The 19,521-nt window shown below is 41.8% G+C and overlaps 1 long non-coding RNA gene across 1 annotated transcript; it reads right to left on the bottom strand.

The window, feature by feature from the left end:
* Positions 1-3,553: 3,553 nt before the first annotated feature.
* On the bottom strand, positions 3,554-6,936 carry LOC144381705 (uncharacterized). The gene is made up of 3 exons (XR_013447472.1): positions 6,827-6,936; positions 4,837-4,881; positions 3,554-4,006 (listed from the first exon to the last, which is right to left on the bottom strand). It is a non-coding gene; the product is annotated as an uncharacterized LOC144381705 (long non-coding RNA).
* Between the last annotated feature and the right edge of the window lie 12,585 nt (positions 6,937-19,521).

Raw genomic sequence — 19,521 nt, 5'->3', positions numbered from 1 at the left:
ATGAGCATAATCCTGGCAGATGGTGCTCCATGGATCTGGAACACCTTTATTGGAGCTTGACATGCACGATGCTTTAGAAGTCCCACCTGCTTCTCCTAACAAAGTTTAAATCATGGAAAGAATGATGAATCCAACTTGTGTGTGACTTCTGCTTTGATTAATAGAGAGAGTAAAGGTTTTGGAAGATGGTATTGATAGACAAGGTGAGGACAGATAATGGAGCTGATTAAAATATAAAATATTTAGCTAATAGTGGCTAATAAAATTAATTTAAAAGGGGTGGACCAGTTATAGCCTAGGAAGGAGGCTGTTTCCATGATCAGACACTTGAGAATCTGTCCCAGAGATTGTCAACAGGAATGAGGAAGGACAAATGCAGCCTTACGTGACTATGGAAGGAACGTAGGAGAGTTAGTGGATTGCCACAGGCAATACAATTGAATGGGTAAGACCGTGGACAGTAGAGTTAAACATCCAGGTTATTACCTTCTCTCCTCCACTTAACCTTTAAACTTAAATTTCCAATCTATAAATGAAGATAATAATGAGATCTGCCTTATAGGGATAGAGTGCCAAAAGCACTGCCTGGAACGTAATAAATGCTTGATAAATATTGCCTGATGTTATTGTTTAGGGGGTCTAAGAAAAAGGATATGTCAACAAGGGTGGCACAATCTGAGTATAAATAAGGAAAGAATGATATAATATAGAAATAACTGGGGAGATAGTAGGATTTTGGCAGAAGAAGATCTTCTAGATGTGTGGATTTAAATTTAGCATATGTTGACAGCTACTGTGTGCTTAGCTCTATACCAGTCTCAGGGATGCTCAGAGAGAACGGATAGGACGTAGCTTGCAGAGGCAGGTGCCAACAACAGTTTTGGCTTCAGAGTCAGACTGTCTAGGTTTGAATTCCTGTTCTGTCATTTAGTAGCCTTTTATTTCTCTCTTCACCCTCATCTGAAAAAAAGGGCATGAAACCACTCCTAGGTTCTTGAGAAACTTAAAGGTAATTTAAACAAAGTGCTTACAATACTGCCTGGCAAATACTAAGAAATTTGTAGGGATAATAATAATAGAAGTATGAATATAAGTAAGACTAGTCATAGTAACAACATTAACATCTGACTTACTCACCTGATCAGGTGAGAGACTCAGAGCAACAGGACACATTTTGCGGAAGTAACATGGAAGTCAGAATGGAGCCATTGTTGTAAGTCGTCTTTTCCATGGGGACTGGGATTCGAGAGGAGAAAAAGAGCCCGTGCTGAGAGCAAATGGGCCAACAAAAAGAAGAGTGGAAAAGAATGCAGGGAAGAACAAATGTCTGAGAACTGAGGAAAAATGTTTCTACAACAGGGAGCCAACAGATTTAATGTCACTGGAAGGTCAAAGAACTTGAGACTCAAGACAAGATCTGGGGCAAGTTTCAAGGGAGTTTGGGAACCATGATAAGGGGCAGGGATTGGACTATCAGGGGTTAGAGCAGGGAACACTGATTGGAAAGCTGAATGAGTTGGTAGCTTAAAAGTGTCACACAGGTAGAAGCATCATCAGGATGAGAGGCACCGCAGCTCCCCCATGCATTCAGACCTAGTTGGCATGGCATGTCAGCTGGGCCACCTACTCTGTGACTGTGGGAGAGAGCTCCCTTCCCTTCCTTGGCACATCATTGGCCTCCCAGCCTCCCTTGTAGTTAGGTGTGGCCAGGTGACAGAGATGTAGCCAAAGGATGGGAGCTGAGTCATAAGCACCACTCAGGCCTGGCCCATGAGAATTTTCCTTAGACAATTCTCCTGCTTTTTCTCTGTCCCCAGCTGAATGGGAGAACTCCAAGGACATAGAGGGGTAGGTTCACTGGCAGAAGGTGTTTTGGTCCTTGAATACATACCTGGGGTATTGTCTTGTCCCCTCCCCACACTGTCACCAGACCATGACATGAGTGAGAAATAAAATATTATTATATTAGCCCACAGATATTTTAAAGTCCTTTGTCACAGTGGTTAATCTACTCTGACTAATGCAGTTAATAACTACTCTGAACCTCTGTTTCTTCATTTGTAAAATAGGGCTAGTAATGGCTACTTACCTGACAGTCTTTCTCTTTTCCTTGCTAATGGGACCCTAATCATGATAGGTTAATTGGCACTCTTTTGCTTTAAGGGAGTCTGGGTCCCTCCTCAGCTCTAGCCAGGGAATGGTGTGTATGTGTGTGTGTGTGTGTGTGTATGTGTGTGTGTGCACGGACTGGACAACTTTAAGCCAGTGGTGGCAATCCCCCCCCAACCCCGCCCCTTGCCTGTGAATGACTCAATAATGGGTATAGATCAGTAAGACATGGAGAGAAGTCCTCTGGGGAGTTTCTGGGAAATTTTCCTCATTCTATTTTCTTTGTGTGTGTGAAATTTTCCTCATTCTGAAAAAAGGACTCAGAGAGTGACAATTATTCTCCTTTTCTAATTGTGCACATTATTATGTGAGGATGTGATGCCAGGAACTCTAACAGCCACCTTGTGCTCATTAAGAGAAAAATCTGAAAGCAAAAGCTGACAGGCTCCAGATGGCAGAATCCCGAGATTGCAGGTCCAATCCTGAAAGTGTTCTACTACCAGAAATGTTTTAGGTGAGATAGTGATATTCTTCTTTATTTATGCCATTCCTAGCTGGTTCTTTCATTACCTATGTCAAAAACATACTAACCAGTATTTTGGTTAGGACTGACCCTTGAAGATGTAAGAATTGCAAGCCATGTTGTAGGTGAACAAGAATGTTATCATAATAACCACCATGATCGTCACCATGGAAACATGGATCTCCTGACCCCAGCCCAATACTTGAGACCTCATTGTCTGCCGGATTTCAACAACAAAAAAATAAAATCTTTCAGACTGTGCAAAAGTATGCTCCGAGTGTGAGATAATGACCAGAGAAAGACAACCAGAGCCTTGCCTCTTTTGGAAACTGAGGTTGTGAAGGAGATTTAGTTACTGATGGCCCTGGAATGTGTCTTTTAGATAATGAGGCCTTTGAAGGGTACAGTGAAACCTTTGGATAACAGGTGTCCTATACAAATAATGGTATTACTAGCTGGATAATATTTAACAAACACTCCCTCCTTATCACAAGTAATCAAGGCAATAGAATAGAATATTACACTCCATAACTAGCAGCAGGTGGAGAGAGTGTGGAATCCTTATGTTATTTCTAGTAATTGATAAATAGGGATAGATGCAGACCCTCTCACCTCCTGCTTCTCGCCTTCATTCAGGTTGTTCAGGAAGATGAATGTTGCTTTAAGAAAGATAATGCCTATATAAAGACTGTCTTCATCCTCCCAGAACCCAATAAAGGGAATCAAATCAGATATGTGGGATGAGGAACTAGATGAAAGGAGAGGCTATTTTCTTGCCATTGAAAATGACAGTAAGAATGATTCGAATAAAAATAACAGTATCTCAAAGAGGATGAGAAAAAGAGAACGGGAACTTTTTTTTGCCAGTTTTCTCTTTATCTGCGTCTTTCGCATATAATCTCTTTAAATGTGATGCCCGATGGAAGCAGCCTCCATTATCCACACTTAACAGATGAGGAACTGACGTTGAGATCACAATCAGAAAGTACAGATGAAGGACTTAAAATCAGGTCCCTGAGTCCAAACACCATGTCGCTTGTGCTTAACCACATCGTCTTTCATTTCTTTCTCTCCGTGACAAGACTCTTGGATGGCCAGAGCCCAAGACTCAGAAATGACAGTCTTCCTCCCCTCCAAGGAGATGCCATCTGAGGGGCAGGAAGGTGCATCCAGGAGGAGCTAGCTTTGGAGGGTGAGAGAAGATCTGACTCCAGGTTCTGACTAAGTACTGTAAAAGCTTTATAATCTGGGGAAAGTGATTCTCTCGGCGTCTGCTTCTTTAGTTTTAAAAGCAAAGAGACTACTAGATTATGTCTCAGATTTATGGTATAGTGTCATAATTGCTTCTTCTGTTTTGTTTCATACCAGTTGACCCTGTTTAAAAAAAAAAAAAAAAAGGAAGAAAAGAAAGAAACTAAGAGGTAGAAACACTCTTGGTCACCGGGGCAACTTCTGCCTGTTCAATGTAGGTGTTTTCCTAATCTGCATAAATACATAAAGGTACCTGTGAATGTCACTTTCCATATATATTATATGCCACAAGTTCTCATTGTACAAACTGAACATGTTAGCCATGAGGACTTCTCTGTGCCACAAAGCTAACATCAAAAGAAGTAGGCCTATAAACACTCTCACAAATCCAACTCATTCCAGAAGCGAGTCGTTGGATGATTGGACGCACATCTGCTCTGTTCCAAACTCTGCTGGCTCTGTCACTTTTATGGAAAATAGACCTGCCAGAATCCCTCCTCATGCCTCAGACTGGAAACCGAGCTGGACTTCTGACATTTTTCCTTCAGATGAGTTGGATTTCCTTCTGCACCTCTCCTTCCCTTCTTCCAGAAACATTCAGCCCCAACACGAGGCTAATGCAGAGCTCCTTCTTCCTCCTAAAGTGGCGCTTCGGCTGGGATCTGGACAGTATCCATCCATGTTACAAACCACGCCTGCTTTTCAGGCACACATGTTTCTCATTTATTCTACAGAACAATCATGTCAGACAGGGATTGACAGTCCCATTTCATGGATAGGGAAACAGACTTGGAGAGGTTTGGTCCCACGTCAAAACAGATGGTGCTCCTGAGAAATTAACCTAATTTCCCTGCCTGCTCATCTTTATGCTCTAACACATCTCTACGAATTGATGCAATGCACTATTATCCTGGATGACAATCTGATTTCTACAAAGCTTTGGATAAACTTACCTCTTTTCATTATCCATTCAATGTGTTCTGCCTTGGTTTCCTCTTCTATTAAAAAGACAAAAAGTAATAAGGCTAAGTTACCTATGTTTGGTCTGTTGAAGTAGTTTGAATTCTTCTGGACTGAGATGAATGCAAATTGCCTTGTTATTTCACTAATTAATAATGTCTGCTTGGAAATGCGACTATTACTGCACAATAAATGATAAGCCTTGTAATTATGGATGACAGTAATTGCTTCTTTTTTTGGCCCTTAACTGCATCCTAGTTTATCTTCCCGACTTATAGCTATCTCTGTAGGGGTTAGGAAAACATTTTTTAAGAATCGAAACAATAGGTTCCCTTCCCAGGGGTTTGGAAATTGATGAATCATCTTACTCTGCTTGCAGCATTCAAACTAACTGTGTGCTTGACACACGGGCGGAAAAGTGGGCTCTTTGAAATTTGAAACGGGTACAGATCATGTCACCTGGCTGGCGCGTGACCTGTTCCACTCGCCACCTGACCCCCTGTGCCCAACGTCACCTGGAGCCTGAAATCTGGAAGCAGAAAGTCCTTGACTGGAGTCAGTGGAGAGAAAATCATCACCTGCTTGGGCACAAACATGCCTGGGGACTGCGTCACTGTTTGCTAAGTGGGATCAGCTAATAGTTGCACAGCGGGCCTTCAAAGTCCCGTGGTAGGGCTGATGAAGTCTCTGTAAATGCACCGCCTGTGCGGAGGCCTTGGACTTTGAAGCTCAAGCACTGGGAGCATTTTGAGCTTGCAACAGGCTTTCTGCTGAACTCTATTTGGTTAAATTGCAGGAGAAAAGAATCGACTTCATTTCCACCACCTTCAGTTGGGTCCCTCTACTCCAGCCACACTTCTACGTCGGGGCTTTTGTACATGCTGTTCCTTCTGCCTGGACACCCTTCCCCCCTGGATGACAGCTTGGCTTGCTCTTACGTTTCACTTACGAATCACCTCCTTAGAGACCTTCCACACTGCTCTCTTTCTCCTCATCCTGCCTTATATTTCTTCATAGCACGTGATCCTATTTTACTTATGTATTTGATCAGTAGTCTATGGTTTGTCTGCTCTACCGGAATATAAGTCCTCTGAGAGGAGAAGCCACATTGCTTTTGTCCTCCGATCTGTCCCATTGCCTACAGTAGGACCTGATCTATAGTAGACCCTCAAGAAATATCTCTTGAATAAATGAATACATAAAAGAAGGAAGGAACGTTTTTCCCTCCTATTACAAGTGGGAAACTGAAACACAGAGAAAAATAAACTAGTCAAGTTCCACGGCCATTTAGTGGCAGAATTAGTATTAACACTTTGATTTCCTGACTCACAAACCAGTTTTTTTTTCCTTCCATATGACACTGTTCTCCAAATATTTGGCAACTAAGACATCCCTTGACTAACGATTTGTTCACCAATCTTTAGCCACTTCACATCTACGGCACCAACTAGAACTTCACAAGGGTAAGTGCTTATTAACCAAGTTCTTACTGAGTTCATCGGTCTTACATAACTCTTTCAAAGGCAAGGGTGATTGAAAGTTACTTAAGCTATCTATTACATTTTTGAAACATTTTCAATATAAATGGTTATAAATATTTACTCTATAAATGTAGATATACATAAAGAATAAGGAAGTACCACAATCCCATACAGAAGTAGCCTTCTTGGTATATTTAATATATGTTTAATAATTGCAATCATGCTATACGCAAAGTTTTCTAATCTGTGTTTTACATGGTATATTTTAGACTTGTTCTGATGTCACTAAAACTAACAGTTTAGGGACTGCTTATATTCCGATATCTGGGTGTGCCATAATTTTACTTAACCATTTTCTTATTATTGGTAATTAAGGTTATTTCCATTTTTTACTTATTGGGTTTCTAGGTTTGGGTTCTCTTATATTTCTGGGTTCAGTTATTGTATTAACATTTCCTTACTTGTCAAAACTATGCAGAGAATGAGTTATCCAAGTTCTTACCAGAAATGCTACATATAATCTAAAAAATAATCCTGGGCCGCAAGCTCCAAGCTTCTCTTTGAATCAATCAACATTGAAGGTTTCCCTCCTCTGCACTTCCAGTCTTTGAGGCTTGGTGTGGAAGGTAGGAGCATGGGGATAGCGGGGCTGGACCCAGTGACGAATTTGAGAGCAAACAGAGGCTTGGGTCATGTGTTTACCTTTCCGTCCTGTGTGTGTGATTCTGGCCTGTGTAGCAAGGGGATGAAAATCCAGACTCACATTTGTGGCGCCTGCAGACCTCTGCCCTTTAATGACGGTGGCACGAGTTGTCCTGGGCTCTAGTCAGCATGACTCAGCCCCGGAGTAAAACTTGGCAGCTCTGCATGGCCAGGGATTGGTCCTACCTGGCATTTCGGTGGAGAAGGGAAGAGCTCCAAAGGGTCTTCTCAGTCTGAGAAAGAACTCTGTGTTCAGAGTGCGATACTCTAGCCATAATGCTGGTTAGTGGTAGCCGTGCCACGTATCTATCATGCTTACAAAACTCCAGTTGATCCTACCACTGCCAGGGAGCCTTGCAGCAGTAACTACTGCTGCCGTTGGTTGAGCACCTCCTACATGCCAATGTGCTACACCAGGCTTAGCATGCGACTCCCAGATGGTGATAGGCTGTCTTCTTTTACCCTACGACCAAGTCCTGCTGCATTTTCCAGATAAAGACATGGAAGTTCAGAGAAGTTAAGGAAGCTGCTCAAAATCATACAGAGCTGGGATTTCAAACTGGATGATTTGACATCAAATCATCCAGGACTGCGTACCTCTGGTTCTGCAGAGTAGACGTCTTTCCTTCTGTTCAGATCCCATAGTTCTTGGGACAGGTGTCATGAGATGCACTGGGTTAGACTTATCCATTCAGCAACGATCCCATTAACTGCCCACTTAATGAGTCCTAACTTTGTGCCAGGCTCTCTACTAGTTTCCACTGAGAATGAACTACACTCCTGGTGTTAAAGGAGGAAGAAGATAAACACAGAGAAGAAGATTGTGGGCCATTAAGCCTCCATCCTTAGGACCTAGAATACTATATTCACCAGAGAAACTAGGTCATTATGGAGACTCAATAAATCTTTATAGAAGGAAGGAAAGAACAAAGGATGGGTAATACATTATAAAGGACTTAGATCCTAGTCTGAAGGTGTGGAATCTGCTCTCAGCTTTACTTTGTATTTGCTGTGCAACCTTTAACATCTATCCTTACTTAGACTTTCTGAGCCTGCCTCCCTATATGTAAACATGGGGATGATGATACTTGCCTGATTCCACTCATAGGATTTGTGTGGATCCAGTAGACCAGAGGATCATCTATGGGTATAAGAGCTACTAAAAAATGTAACGTCTTATACCAACAGTTGAGCCTCTTGTTCATTATTTTCATCTCACCCTCTCAAATCCTCTCTCATCCCCAGCCAATGCCTACATGCCCAAGCCTCCTGCTGGTCCTTGAATTCTCCATTGCCTTTTCCAGATCCCTCTGTGCATCCTATTACCTGGATCTGGACTCCACTTTCTTTTTCCATTTTGCTTGGTCATCTGCTATTCCTTAAAGTTCAAGACCAGCCATCAGCTTTGTGTGTCTGGCCTTCCAGGTGACACTATCTTGCTTCTGGCTCTGTGTTCTTGTGATGCACGTTCCTTAAGTCAATTCTGACACACCTCCCATTTTACAGTCACGCTTTCTATATGTGCCTGTCCTTCCTGCTGGGCCAGGAGCTCTGTACGTACAGGGATGGTGTCACACTCATTTTCATATGCTTGTTGCCTAGCACGGTGCCTGGTACATAGTAGGTGCTCAATATGTGCCTGCTAAGTTGAAATGAATCAAGAGCCCCAGAGATGAAAAGCAGCTGACAATAATTGTATAAAACTTGGGGAAGAATCTGAGTAGTCTCCAGCAATTATCAACGAATGGTAAATTTTTTTTATAATGATCTTTATGTTGGCTTTTAAAAGATAAGTTTTGTGGTATTAGAATACCTGAAGCAAAACAAAGAACCAAAAAAATGCAAATGTAAATTTTTATTTTTGGTCTTCTCCCCACCCCACCCCACCCCCTCCCCCCATACCCCCTACACTCTAGACTTTCCAAGAGGTCAGATTCTAATTATGTATTTAATTAACCTCTATCTCCTGTGGTTTCTTTTGATGACTTTCTGTTTGAAGGGCTTACAACCTTGAATAGTCCTGACATGGTGACTGGTGTTGGCTTAGGTAGACTGCCTTCTGGATTCTCAAGGATTGCCATTAAAGTTGTTTCTTTTTTTTTTTTTAATTTTTTATTGTTATGTTAATCCCCATACATTACATCATTAGTTTTAGATATAGTGTTCCATGATTCATTGTTTGTGCATAACACCCAGTGCTCCATGCAGAACGTGCCCTCCTCAATACCCATCACCAGGCTAAACCATCCTCCCACCCCCCTCCCCTCTAGAACCCTCAGTTTGTTTTTCAGAGTCCATCGTCTCTCATGGTTCTTCTCCCCCTCCGATTTCCCCCCCTTCATTCTTCCCCTCCTGCTACATTCTTCTTCTTCTTTTTTTCTTTCTTAACATATATTGCATTATTTGTTTCAGAGGTACAGATCTGAGATTCAACAGTCTTGCACAATTCACAGCGCTTACCAGAGCACATACCCTCCCCAGTGTCCATCACCCAGTCACCCCATCCCTCCCACCCCACCCCCCACTCCAGCAACCCTCAGTTTGTTTCCTGAGATTAAGAATTCCTCATATCAGTGAGGTCATATAATACATGTCTTTCTCTGTTTGACTTATTTCGCTCAGCATAATACCCTCCAGTTCCATCCACGTCGTTGCAAATGGCAAGATCTCATTCCTTTTGGTGGCTGCATAATATTCCATTGTATATATATACCACCTCTTCTTTATCCATTCATCTGTTGATGGACATCTTGGCTCCTTCCACAGTTTGGCTATTGTGGCCATTGCTGCTATAAACATTGGGGTGCACGTACCCTTTCGGGTCCCTACTTTTGTATCTTTGGGGTAAATACCCAGGAGTGCAATTGCTGGATCATATGGTAGCTCTATTTTCAACTTTTTGAGGAACCTCCATACTGTTTCCCAGAGTGGCTGCACCAGCTTGCATTCCCACCAACAGTGTAGGAGGGTTCCCCTTTCTCCGCATCCCCGCCAACATCTGTCATTTCCTGACTTGTTAATTTTAGCCATTCTGACTGGTGTGAGGTGGTATCTCATTGAGGTTTTGATTTGGATTTCCCTGATGCCGAGCGATATTGAACACTTTTTCATGTGTCTGTTGGCCGTTTGGATGTCTTCTTTGGAAAAATGTCTGTTCATGTCTTCTGCCCATTTCTTGATTGGATTCTTTGTTCTTTGGGTGTTGAGTTTGATGAGTTCTTTATAGATTTTGGATACTAGCCCTTTATCTGATATGTCATTTGCAAATATCTTCTCCCATTCTGTCGGTTGTCTTTTGGTTTTGTTGACTGTTTCCTTTGCTGTGCAAAAACTTTTTATCTGGATGAAGTCCCAATAGTTCATTTTTGCCCTTGCTTCCCTTGCCTTTGGCGATGTTTCTAGGAAGAAGTTGCTGCGGCTGAGGTCGAAGAGGTTGCTGCCTGTGTTCTCCTTTAGGATTTTGATGGACTCCTGTCTCACACTGAGGTCTTTCAACCATTTGGAGTCTATTTTTGTGTGTGGTGTAAGGAAATGGTCCAGTTTCATTCTTCTGCATGTGGCTATCCAGTTTTCCCAACACCATTTGTTGAAGAGACTGTCTTTTTTCCATTGTACATTCTTTCCTGCTTTGTCAAAGATGAGTTGACCATAGAGTTGAGGGTCCATTTCTGGGCTCTCTATTCTGTTCCATTGATCTATGTGTCTGTTTTTGTGCCAGTACCATACTGTCTTGATGATGACAGCTTTGTAGTAGAGCTGGAAGTCTGGAATTGTGATGCCGCCAGCTTTGCTTTTCTTTTTCAACATTCCTCTGGCTATGCGGGGTCTTTTCTGGTTCCATACAAATTTTAGGATTATTTGTTCCATTTCTTTGAAAAAAGTGGATGGTATTTTGATGGGGATTGCATTGAATGTGTAGATTGCTCTAGGTAGGATTGACATCTTCACAATATTTGTTCTTCCAATCCATGAGCATGGAACGTTTTTCCATTTCTTTGTGTCTTCCTCAATTTCTTTCATGAGTATTTTATAGTTTTCTGAGTACAGATCCTTTGCCTCTTTGGTTAGATTTATTCCTAGGTATCTTATGGTCTTGGGTGCAATTGTAAATGGGATCGACTCCTTAATTTCTCTTTCTTCTGACTTGTTGTTGGTGTATAGGAATGCCACTGACTTCTGTGCATTGATTTTATATCCTGCCACTTGACTGAATTCCTGTATGAGTTCTAGCAGTTTTGGGGTGGAGTCTTTGGGATTTTCCACATAAAGTATCATATCATCTGCAAAGAGTGAGAGTTTGACTTCTTCTTTGCCAATTTGGATGCCTTTGATTTCTTTTTGTTGTCTGATTGCTGTGGCTAGGACTTCCAATACTATGTTGAATAGCAGTGGTGATAGTGGACATCCCTGCCGCGTTCCTGATCTTAGGGGGAAAGCTCTCAGTTTTTCCCCATTGAGAATGATATTCGCTGTAGGTTTTTCATAGATGGCTTTTATGATATTGAGGTATGTACCCTCTATCCCTATACTTTGAAGAGTTTTGATCAAGAAAGGATGCTGTACTTTGTCAAATGCTTTTTCTGCATCTATTGAGAGGATCATATGATTCTTGTTCTTTCTTTTGTTAATGTATTGTATCACGTTGATTGATTTGCGGATGTTGAACCAACCTTGCAGCCCAGGGATAAATCCGACTTGGTCGTGGTGAATAATCCTTTTAATGTACTGTTTGATCCTATTGCCTAGTATTTTGGTGAGAATTTTTGCATCCATGTTCATCAGGGATATTGGTCTGTAATTCTCCTTTTTGATGGGGTCTTTGTCTGGTTTTGGGATCAAGGTAATGGTGGCCTCATAAAATGAGTTTGGAAGTTTTCCTTCCATTTCTATTTTTTGGAACAGTTTCAGAAGGATAGGTATTAATTCTTCTTTAAATGTTTGGTAGAATTCCCCTGGGAAGCCATCTGGCCCTGGGCTTTTGTGTTTTGGGAGATTTTTGATGACTGCTTCTATTTCCTTAGTGGTTATAGGTCTGTTCAGGTGTTCTATTTCTTCCTGGTTCAGTTTTGGTAGTTGATACATCTCTAGGAATGCATCCATTACTTCCAGGTTATCTAATTTGCTGGCATAGAGTTGCTCATAATATGTTCTTATAATTGTTTGTATTTCTTTGGTGTTGGTTGTGATTTCTCCTCTTTCATTCATGATTTTGTTGATTTGGGTCATTTCTCTTTTCTTTTTGATAAGTCTGGCCAGGGGCTTATCAATCTTGTTAATTCTTTCAAAGAACCAGCTCCTAGTTTCGTTGATCTGTTCTACTGTTCTTTTGGTTTCTATTTCATTGATTTCTGCTCTGATCTTTATTATTTCTCTTCTCCTGCTGGGTTTAGGCTTTATTTGCTGTTCTTTCTCCAGCTCCTTTAGGTGTAGGGTTAGGTTGTGTACTTGAGACCTTTCTTGTTTCTTGAGAAAGGCTTGTATTGCTATATACTTTCCTCTTAGGACTGCCTTTGCTGTATCCCAAAGATTTTGAATAGTTGTGTTTTCATTTTCATTGGTTTCCATGAATTTTTTTAATTCTTCTTTAATTTCCTGGTTGACCCATTCATTCTTCAGTAGGATGCTGTTTAGCCTCCATGTATTTGAGTTCTTTCCGACTTTCCTCTTGTGATTGAGTTCTAGTTTCAAAGCATTGTGGTCTGAAAATACGCAGGGGATGATCCCAATCTTCTGGTACTGGTTGAGACCTGATTTATGACCTAGGATGTGATCTATTCTGGAGAATGTTCCATGGGCACTAGAGAAGAATGTGTATTCCGTTGCTTTGGGATGGAATGTTCTGAATATGTCTGTGAAGTCCATTTGGTCCAGTGTGTCATTTAAAGTCTTTATTTCCTTGTTGATCTTTTGCTTAGACGATCTGTCCATTTCAGTGAGGGGGGTGTTAAAGTCCCCCACTATTATTGTATTGTTGTCGATGTGTTTCTTTGCTTTTGTTATTAATTGCCTTATATAATTGGCTGCTCCCATGTTAGGGGCATAGATATTTACAATTGTTAGATCTTCTTGTTGGATAGACCCTTTAAGTAGGATATAGTGTCCTTCCTCATCTCTTATTACAGTCTTTGGTTTAAAATCTAATTTGTCTGATATAAGGATTGCCACCCCAGCTTTCTTTTGGTGTCCATTAGCATGGTAAATGGTTTTCCACCCCCTCACTTTCAATCTGGGGGTGTCTTTGGGTCTAAAATGAGTCTCTTGCAGACAGCATATCGATGGGTCTTGTTTTTTAATCCAATCTGATAGCCTGTGTCTTTTGATTGGGGCATTTAGCCCATTTACATTCAGGTAACTATTGAAAAATAGGAATTTAGTGCCATTGTATTGCCTGTAAAGTGACTGTTACTGTATATTGTTTGTGTTCCTTTCTGGTGTATGTTGCTTTTAGGCTCTCTCTTTGCTTAGAGGACCCCTTTCAATATTTCTTGTAGGGCTGGTTTCGTGTTTGCAAATTCCTTTAGTTTTTGTTTGTCCTGGAAGCTTTTTATCTCTCCTTCAATTTGCAATGACAGCCTAGCTGGATATAGTATTCTTGGCTGCATATTTTTCTCATTTAGTGCTCTGAATATGTCCTGCCAGTCCTTTCTGGCCTGCCAGGTCTCTGTGGATAAGTCTGTTGCCAATCTAATATTTCTACCATTGTAGGTTACATATCTCTTCTCCCGAGCTGCTTTCAGGATTTTCTCTTTGTCTCTGAGACTCGTAAGTTTTACTATTAGATGTCGGGGTGTTGACCTATTTTTATTGATTTTGAGAGGGGTTCTCTGTGCTTCCTGGATTTTGATGCCTGTTTCCTTCCCCAAATTAGGGAAGTTCTCTGCTATAATTTGCTCCATTATACCTTCTGCCCCTCTCTCTCTTTCTTCTTCTTCTGGGATCCCAATTATTCTAATGTTGTTTCGTCTTATGGTATCGTTTATCTCTCGAATTCTGCCCTCGTGATCCAGTAGTTGTTTATCTCTCTTTTTCTCAGTTTCTTTATTTTCCATCATTTGGTCTTCTATCTCACTGATTCTTTCTTCTGCCTCATTTATCCTAGCAGTTAGCGCCCCCATATTTGATTGCACCTCATTAATAGCCTTTTTGATTTCTACTTGGTTAGATTTTAGTTCTTTTACTTCTCCAGAAAGGGTTTCTCTAATAACTTCCATGTTTTTTTCAAGCCCAGCTAGTATCTTTAAAATGATGATTCTGAACTCTAGATCTGACATCGTAATGATGTCCGTATTGAGTAGGTCCCTGGCGGTCGGTACTACCTCTTGTTCTTTTTGTTGAGGTGATTTTTTCCGTCTTGTCATTTTGTGCAGAGGAGGATAGATTAATGATAGAACAAAATGCTAGCAGGGTAACAACGTCCCCAGAAAATATACTCTAAACAAATCAGAAAAGACCTGAAGCAGTGGGAAAAGAAAGGGAAAGAGAGAAAAAAGAAAAAAGAAGAAGATAAAGATAAAGATAAAAACAAACCAAAGCAGAACAAAACAAAACAAAACAAAAACAGAATGTGATCAAATATGATCAGGCTGGTTTATAGATCAGTGCCACACACTAGATTTTGGGTGTATTTTGGTCTGTTAAAAGAAAGTCCCTCCCAAAATTTTAAAGAAAGAAAAACTTATATATGTACAAAAATAAGGGTTGATATGATGAAGGGATGGAATATGACTGTAAAGATGGAAATTATAAAAAATTTTATAAAAGGATTTGATAAGTTGTTTGAAAAAAGAAAGAAGAGGATTTAAAAAAAAAAAAGAAAGAAAAATGGGAGAGAATGTGATCAGGCAGGGGAGTAGAAAAAAACCATACACTAGAGATTTAGAGTATATTTTGATCTGTTAGAAGAAACTATCTCAAAATTTTAAAGAGAGAACAACTTATATATATATGCCAAAAATACAGGTAACTACTATGAAGGGGTAGAATATGACTTTAAAAATGAAAAATAAAAATGTTTTTTTTTTTTAAAAAAGGGATTGATAAGATGTTGGTTGAAAAAGGGAAAAAGAAAAATTCAAAAAAAAAGAAAAAAAAGAAAAAAGAAAAAAAGACAGTTAAAAAAAATAATTTACTTTGAAAGACTAAAGAATCATGGGGAAAAAAGCAATGAATTCTGTGCTGTATTCCCCTAGCGCTGGAGTTCTGCCGTTCTCATTGATCGGTAAACCTGGTCTTGGCTGGCTGTTCTCGCTGATCTTCTGGGGGAGGGGCCTGTTGCCGTGGTTCCCAAATGTCTTTGCCGGAGGCAGAATTGCCCCGCCCTTGCCGGTCTGGGCTAAGTAATCTGCTCGGGTTTGCTCTCCGGAGCTTTTGTTCCCTGCAAGCTTTCCGTACAGCTTTGGAGGCGGAGAGTGAAAATGGCGGCCCCCCAGTCTCCGCCCCGGAGGAGCCGAGAACTTGGGCCCCGCTCCTCAGCGAGCCCCCAGAGAAAAGCAGTCAGTCACTCCCGTCTCCCCGGTCTCCGGCCACACTCCGCACTCACCCGGCCTGTGACCGCGCCTTTCTATCTGGCACCCGACCCCGGGTGGAGTCTCCAAACCCAGCAGATCCCCGCGGTGCGCTCCCGCACCTCTCCTCCCGGGGGAGGAAGGGGAGTCTCCCCGGATCTGCCGCTTGTTGGGTCCCTGCTGGAGGAGCAGTGGCCCAACTGTGCCGCGGATCACGGTTTATAGCAACCCCGAGCTGAGAGCCCGCGCCTGGGCTCCGTCTCTGCAGCCGGCTTCCCCGCTCCGATCCCTGGGAGCTCTGCCGCACTCAGGCACCCCCATTCTTTCTGTGACCCCGAGGGTCCTGAGACCACACTGTCCCGCGAGGGTTCCACCCCCCACTTCGCCACCAGAGTGACGTCCCTCAGCGGAGCAGACTTCTAAAAGTTCCGATTTTGTGCTCCGCGGCTCTATCACTTGCCAGAAGCGGCCGACGGAGCCCCCTCCCCCGCCGTCTATCCTCCCGAATATCGCCTCGGATTCACTTCTCCGCACGTCCTACCTTCCAGAAAGTGGTCGCTTTTCTGTTCAGAGAGTTGTTGCTATTCTCTTCTTCGATCTCCTGTTGAGTTTGTAGGTGTTCAGAATGGTTTGATCCCTATCCAGCTGAATTCCTGAGAGGAGACGAAATCCAGGTCTCCTACTCCTCCGCCATCTTGCTCCACCCCCCCAAAGTTGTTTCTTCATTAGGTTTCCTGCTATCACCTCAGTCCCTCAACCTCCGGGTCCTGACACCAGCAAGGAAAAGGAAGGAAAGAGGAAGTGGAAAAGGAGGACAAAGAGAAAGAGGAAGGTTGCTGGATTGCTTTAAACACTTTGAGCACCAGTGGATGAGCATAGTTACGTGCCCAGACTGCTGCCAACACTAGATATTCTCATTTTACTTAAAAATAAGTAAGTATAAATCCCCTTTAATTGCTTTATCATTATATTTATTTGAATACTCATGAAGTTAAGGATTTTTCCATATCTTTCTTAGCCAATCGTATTTCCAACTTTATGAGTTGTCAGTTCACAGAATGAAACAGGTTTTAGTATGAAGACCATCATCTTCAGAGATTTACAGCTATAGGATTTCTTAAAACACACCAGAGTTTCACTGTGCCTGGATAAAATTATTATTCTCAATTGTAAAATAAGATGAGTCTCTCTAATAAGTATCTATGCTTTCAGAATGGAAACACGGTCATTGTACTCATGCTAGGTGCCAAAGCAATATATTAGTTACCTAAAGCTACTCAAGACTTGGTCCCTCAACTCCCACAGCTCACAATCGCATAGAAAGACACACCAGAATAATCCAGTGCAGTATATTATGATAGGTGCTAGGATAGAGCAGCCACATTGTGCTATGGAGTCCAGAGAATGGTCACCTGAATAAGATACACAGTGAAAGGAAGGGTAAGGCTCCAAACAAGGCAGTGCTCTAAGTATTGTAGGGAGAGAGGAGGAAGTGGGCAACTAATGAGGCAGAAACTTCAGGACTTGGGAGTGGAGGCTGAAGCAATGTGTTGATTTCCAGGTTTGTGGACCCTTCTTCCCCCCAAAGTCTCTTTATCTCTCCCTTCCCCACATGTGTGACAGGAAGGCGTTAGTTGTTTGGGACAGGCTTGGTTCCTCTTACATAACCCTGAGTGAAGTAGGGGTTTCTTTTGGCATGAAAACACATCAAAGTTATCTATGACAGGCCATTGTCATCAACAAAAATATTTTAAAAAGGGTTTGTGGGCTATGTCACCGCTCTAGTCCGAAGAACACGAGTCCAGGGAACAACTGAAATTACCAATTTGGGCCTTGGACTTAAGGAACATCCACTTAGGAGTGAAATGGATTAAACAAAAGGGGCAATCTGGATGAATCTGGACTCTTAGGGAGAAGAGGAGTATAAAAAAAGCATGATGGGGAATCCATCAAAAGGGGACTCGCGGGTGCCTGGGTGGTTCAGTTGGTTAAGCATCCTACTCTTGGTTTTGGCTCAGGTCCTGATCTCAAGGTCATGGGATAGAGCCCTCATCGGGCTCCAGGCTCAGCATGGAGTCTGCTTGAGATTCTTTCTGTCCTCCTCCTCTGCCCCTCCCCTGCTTTCCTGCTCTCTCTCTTTCTCTCAAATAAATAAATACATTTTTAAAAAAGGAGGGGTACTCGGCATTGAATAAGGGAAATAAAAACATTTGCACCATCCTCTGGTGCAAATATTTCCTATTCAATTATCAGCAAGATAAGTTTCTTTCAATTATCAACAAGATAAGTTTCAATTATCTTCCTATTCACTGATCAGCAAGATAAATTTCTTTCAGTATGTCCTTCCTTCTGGCTGTCCCATTGACTGGGTTACACACATAATTAAACAGAAAAATGAATTGATTGCAACTGTGAGAGTTGCTACAAAGTAGAAAGGCCAAGTGACTTGAACTGCCTTATCTAGTTAGGGAGATCAAGGAAGACTTCCCAGAAGTGACCAGTAAGTGGAAATCTGAAAGATGGAGAATTAGAAATGATCTAGAGCAGAGTTTCTCTCTCTTGGAGTTATTGACATTTGGGGCCAGATGACACTATTCTGTAGAGAGTTGTCTTGTGCATTGTAAGATGTACAATGACATCCCTGGTCTCTACCCACTAGATATCAATAGCATGCCTACCCAGTTGTGACAAGCAAAAATGTCCCCAGACATTTTTAAATGTCCTCTGGGGAGAAAGACTGATCTAGAGGGAAATGCAGGGGGTGTGGCATTCTCAAGACAGGCACACCTTATGTCACTCGAAAGCAGGAAATGAGACGATGAGCAGGGCAAAACTGCTGTGTCTGGCTCCTGGAACCCCAGTGGACTGGCAGCACAGGGTGACATAAACAAGGTAGGGGTAGAGAGATTGTGCAAAACCTCAAGCATGTGGAAATGTTAGAGAGATGAGATGAATAACATATACAGCATTCTTGCATGACGGAAGAGCCATGCTTAAGCATGTACCCATTTTATCGCCTCTAAAGTCCATTTATCTGGTTATGGTAATGGACCCACACTGTTGGCAAACCATCAGCATCATTTCCATCTTTGATCACAGAGTCCCTATAGAATTTTTGGTTTTATTGGCTCTTTTATATTACTTATATTATTTATTTATTTATATAATATTACTTACATTATTTCACTTTCAAGCTTCACTCAAGAGCTTTAAAAGAAAAAAAAGAAACTCCAATCTGTTAACCTTTTCAGCTACAATCATTTTTTGTAGTTTGCCTTTTCTTCTGCATTTCTCACACATATTAAATCTGACATGATGGCCTGACCATTACCCCTTCTGGGAGCCAACGTACGATCAAAGGCTCTCCAGGATCATATCTTATCTCTTTGGCCACCTTCCTTTCCCCATAGATTTGCTGTTCATATCCCCAAAGAGATGGATAGACATTTTATACACTCTCCTGTCATTCATTTGCTTGCATCTTCTTATCATGAACTTACTGTGTAATGGCCAACATGGCATCTTGGAGAGGTGACCCTCCAAAAAGAAGATGACAATTCCTCATGATTGAATCAAATCTACCTTGAGAGATGGTGTTAATTAGATTACTCCTGTAGAGTCCATTTTTTTTTTAAGTTTGTCTTCTTTTCATGTCCCCACTCACTCCACCTCTCCTTTGTTTGTCATTTCAGACCATTTTCTAAAAATCCACTCTGAGGGGCACCTGGATGGCTCAGTCAGTTAAGCATCTGCCTTTGGCTCAGGTCATGATCCCGGGGTCCTGGGATCGAGCCCCGCATCAGACTCCCTGCTGGGTGGGGAACCTGCTTCTCCCTCTCCCTCTGCAGCAACCCCTGCTTATGCTTGCTCTCTCTCTCTCTCAAATAAATAAAATCTTTAAAAGGGTAAAAATAAATAAAAAAATAAAAATCCACTCTGAGCCTCATTAGGGGAAGCTCTCCCTCTCATTCATCTCTACCTAAAACTCAGA

The sequence above is a fragment of the Halichoerus grypus genome, chromosome 5 (genome assembly GCF_964656455.1).
Source record: "Halichoerus grypus chromosome 5, mHalGry1.hap1.1, whole genome shotgun sequence".
Classification (NCBI taxonomy): Eukaryota; Metazoa; Chordata; class Mammalia; order Carnivora; family Phocidae; genus Halichoerus; species Halichoerus grypus.
This window is presented reverse-complemented; position numbering and strand designations above follow the sequence as displayed.